This window comes from Lissotriton vulgaris, chromosome 1_1, assembly GCF_964263255.1.
Source record: "Lissotriton vulgaris chromosome 1_1, aLisVul1.2, whole genome shotgun sequence".
Lineage (NCBI taxonomy): Eukaryota > Metazoa > Chordata > Amphibia > Caudata > Salamandridae > Lissotriton > Lissotriton vulgaris.
In genome coordinates this window covers 184,237,325-184,242,449 of record NC_141685.1, presented here as the reverse complement: position 1 = coordinate 184,242,449, position 5,125 = coordinate 184,237,325, and positions in this window count along the sequence as shown.

Genomic DNA, 5,125 nt, shown 5'->3' with positions numbered 1-5,125 from the left:
CTCTTTAAGCCAGAGTATTTTGAATGATTGAATGTATCGCTTTTAAAATTACTCTGGATGCTTCTAAGACAATCGCATTTTAAATTTAAAGCTTTTTGAAACAAATGTTTTTTAAACTGAAATTGCATTGAATGCTTACTCACTGTGGGTAAGCCTGACTTACGTCGAATAGTAGAACGAGAACGGGAGCTGGGCTGGGCAGGACCAGTGACCACAGCTGGAGGACTCGCCCTCGTGGGGAGCGAGGGACAGGTCAGCGCTCTAGTAGTTAAGCAAAAGCCTACTTATGGTGCCCACAGCATGGACGTGCAGCGGCACACTGCTGGCGCGCCTAAGGCTAGCCCGCTTGCGTCCGGACATGGTCTAGGGCAAGGAACCATGCCGGATTCGTCCCAGAAAACGGTAAGCTCATCGCATATGATAGAGCATTTTTATTCTCATTGAGATACTCGGGTAGAGCCCATTGTGAGATGATTCTAGCGCCAACAAGCTTGATAGGGAAGAAGATGTCATGCTCTATCTGCCGGACTAAGTTTAACTCAGGAAGATTGAAGGGCCACTACAACTAGATAGGCCCACAAGGAATGAGCAATAGCAAATGGGACTTATTAACAGTAGGTCCATTGAGATACTGAAAACAGCAAACCGCAAGTACGGAAATGCAGAGTACAGGGGGCGCGAGCCCTAAACAAAACAAACAAAAGGTTTTAGAGGGGCAGGGTTTGCAAAGTAGCATAAGCAGTGAGCAGTAATATCACAGAGAGGGACATTGCAAGTCTATTATACCTCTCTTTAATGGTAATGAACCGTGATTCACGTATCATAAGCACGCACATGAGCAGTGTATACCCTCATGTACATAAATGAAGAAGGCTTAAATGTATTTTGGTACAACAATGTGGGAGAGTTTTAATGAAACCTGTGGGAACATGTTAACATTAACCTTTATTGGGCAGAGCAAGTTTCCGGTGGGAGAAAGCTAAAATATTGTAACGCATGATATAGAATGAATATAGTCCTCTCTGAATCTGACTTGCATATCTATGTACTTTTATTTACTGCATTGCACAGATATTCGCAGTAGTCTATTATTATTTTCCTATTGCATGATAGCGTGCATTACAGTTAGCTTATAGATGCCACTTCTTCAGCTATTCACTAATGGTGAGCATTTTTATTTTGGTGCTCATAAATTTTCTCTATCTAGCGATTCATTTGATATTTACTTAATACGAGGCAGTTGGGGTATACCTGCTACTTGCTACCAAATGGGTGTTTGGACACACAACAAACTGGAACAAGCATTTGCAATACAATTGGTCTCGCATTTACGCAAGTTTGAGCTATTGGCATTGTAAATGACAATGCCTTTTATTTATGTTTTGGTTTTCAAAACATAAATAAAATGCTTTGTCATTTACAATCCCAATATGCTTGTTATCTTCCGTCTCATGGTCTTTCTTAGTAACATTAGAAAACTTAAATTTGAAGCTTTTGTGTGGGCCCTTATGGCCTAGGACGCTGTACACACAACCATAAATTTCTAATTTGTTGTCAACAAAGATTGAATTTGAATGATTCTGCCCAGGTTTAACCAAAAGCTGTCAGTTACTGAAACATTTTGCATAGTGTATTTTCCTATCAACAAATAAACGTGTGTGTGGCATAATTGCCTCGGTGCCCGCTTACTTCCTTGAAGTACTATTGTCCTTATGGTAAAGTCCCCAATTTAAATATATTCAAATGGCATTAGATTTATGGAATTCCCCCTTCCCACCCCATAACAGAACCAATGCTATGGATTACCTTAATACCTGTGTGTGTGGTTTGATTGCCACAGTTGTCCTTGAGGACTCCGGTTCTGGTGTGCGTTACTGGGTGAAAGGTGAAGATAGACAGATACTGTTTGGAGAAGTTATTTCCAATGGTCCCTTTGGCAGCGGCTATAAACCGCTCACACCTCTTTCTCCCATGCTCCACTGGCATCCCACAGATTTTTCATGGAAGATTAAATCTGCCCCTGTAAGTGTATCCCGCCCCTGGGAAGCCCATGGGATCTATTCAAAGCCAATCGCCTGTTACATTAAACCACGTGAGCTACAGGGGCAGAACCCACAGATGGCCGCCGCTGTGCATGCGTCTGCGGCACGGCGGCCGTGCGCTTAGGGCTTATACGTGCTTGGTTTCTTGGCCGTCAGGTGTAATATTACTGGAGCACCAAGGCCGCAGGCCACGACTCTCATTCAGTCCATTTTTTTATGTGAATTTATTGTTTGGGTGAGGGGTTAAGGTTCTCTTCATTTCCAACAGGAAGAAGACTTTTCTGCAGATGCGCCACTAAAAAATCTGTTAACGTTATTCATTGCATAGGAAATTATGTTGGTGGACGTGGTGGTGGTGGACGTGGTGGTGGTGGATGCGGTGGTGGTGGATATGGTGGTGGTGGTGGACGTGATGGTGGTGGTGGACATGGAGATGGTGGACGTGGTGGTGGTGGTGATAGACGTGGTGGTGGCCTTGTGGTGGACGTGGTGGTGGACATGGTGGTGGTGTATGTGGTAGTGGATGTGGTGGTGTTGGTGTTGGACATGGTGGTGGTGGACGTGGAGGTGGTGGACGTGGTGATGGTGGTGGACATGGTGGTGGTGGACATGGTGGTGGTTAACATGGTGGTGGTGGACGTGGTAGTGGTGGATGTGGTGGTAGTGGTGGACGTGGTGGAGGTGGATGTGATGGTGGTGGTGGACGTGGTGGTGGTGGACGTAGTGGTGGTGGACTTAGTGGTGGTGGATGTGGTGGTGGTGGATGTGCCGGTAGACGTGGTGGTGGACATTGTGGTGGTGGGTGTGGTGGTGGACGTGGACATGGTGGTTGTGGACGTGGTAGTGGTGCAGGTGGGTGTGGTGGTGGTGTTGGACGTGGTGGTGGTGGACATGGTGGTGGACGTGGTGGTGGTGGATGTGGTGGTGGACGTAGTGGTGGTGGACGTGGTGGTGGTGGTGGTGGACATGGTGGAGGATGTGGTGGTGGATGTGGTGGTGTTTGTGGTGGACATGGTAGTGGTGGATGTGGTGGTGGATGACATGCATGTGGTGGTGGTGATGGGGGCTGACATGGAATGTGGTGGACATCGGGGTGGTGGATGTGGTGGTGGGTGTGGTGGTGGAGGACATGGTGGTGGACGTAGTGGTGGACATAGTGGTTGTGGATGTGGTGGTGGATGTGGTGGTAGACGTGGTGATGGGTGTGGTGGTGGTGTACATGGTGTTGGACATGGTGGACGTGGTGGTTGTGGACGTGGTGGTGATGGACGTTGTGATTGACATGGTGGTGGTGGACGTTGTGGTGGTGGACATGGTGATGGTGGTGGACATGGTGGTGGATGTGGCGGACATGGTGGTGGTGGACGTGGTGGTGGTGGACGTGGTGGTGGTGGACGTGGTGGTGGATGTCGTGGTGGACATGGTGGTGGTGGACGTGGTGGTGGTGGTGGATGTGGTGGTGGATGTGGTGACGGTGGATGTGGTGGTGGTGGATGTGGTGGTGGTGGTGGTGGTAGTGGAAGTGGTGGTGGATGTGGTGGTGGTGGTCGACGTGGTGTTGGTGGTGAACATGGTGGATGATGGGGTGGTGGACGTGGTCAATGTGGTGGACGTGGTGGACGCGGTGGTGGACTTAGTGGTGGTGGTGGATGTGGTGGTGGACATGGTGGTGGACGTTGTGGTGGTGGGTGTGGTGGTGGACGTGGACATGGTTGTGGACATGGTGGTGATGGACGTGGTGGTGGATGTGGTGATGGTGGTGGTGGATTTGGTGGTGGTGGATGTGGTGGTGGTGCTAGTGGTGGTGGACGTAGTGGTGGTGGTGGGTGTGGTGATGGTGGACGTGATGGTGGTGGAGGTGGGTGTGGTGGTGGACGTGGTGGTGGTGGACATGCTGGTAGACGTAGTGGTGGTGGACAAGGTGGTGGTGGACGTAGTGGTGGTGGTGGTTGTGGACGTGGTGGACATGGTGGAGGATGTGGTGGTGTTGGTGGTGGACATAGTAGTGGTGGATGTGGTGGTGGAGGACATGAATGTGATGGTGGTGGACATGGAAGGTGGTGGACGTGGTGGTGGTGGTGGTGGATGTGGTGGTGGGTGTGGTGGTGGTGGACATGGTGGTGGTGGACATAGTGTTGGAGGATGTGGTGGATGTGGTGGTAGACATGGTGGTGGGTGTGGTGGTGGTGGACGTGGTGGTGGACGTGGTGGTTGTGGATGTGTTGGTGATGGACGTGGTGGTGATGGACGTGGTGGTGATGGACATGGTGGTGATGGACGTGGTGGACGTGGTGATGGTGGTGGACATGGTGGTGGATGTGGTGGACATCGTGGTGGACGTGGTGGTGGTGGACATGGTGGTGGACGTGGTGGTGGTGGTAGTGGTGGTGGATGTGCTGGTGGTGGACGTGGTGGATGTGGTGGGGGACATGGTGGTGGTGGACGTGTTAGTGGTGGGCGTTGTGAGGGTGGGGGTGGTGGTGGACGTGGTGGTGGTGGATGTGGTGGTGGTGGACGTGGTGATGGTGGTGGACATGGTGGTGGATGTGGCGGACATGGTGGTGGTGGACATTGTGGTGGTGGACATGGTGGTGGTGGACGTGGACATGGTGGTGGATGTGGTGGTGGTGGTAGTGGTGATGGGCGTGGTGGTGGTGGACGTGGTGGTGGTGGATGTGGTGGGGGACATGGTGGTTGTGGTGGTGGTGGACGTTGTGGGGGTGGTGGTGGACATGTTGGTTGTGGTGGTGGTGGAAGTGGTGGTGTTGGATGTGGTGGTGGCGGTCGACGTGGTGTTGGTGGTGAACATGGTGGTGGTGGTGGTGGATGTGGTGGATGTGGTGGATATGCCAGTGGTGGACGTGGTGGTGGTGGACGTGGTGGTGGACGTGGTGGTGGATGGGGTGGTGGATGTGGTCGATGTGGTGGACATGGTGGTGGTTGTAGTGGTGGTGGCCGTACTGGGGGTGGTGGGTGTGGTGATGGTGGACGTGGAGTTGGTGGAGGTGGTGGTGGTGGATGTGGTGGTGGTGGACATGGTGGTGGTGGACGTTGTGGTGATGGACATGGTGGTGGTGGTGGAT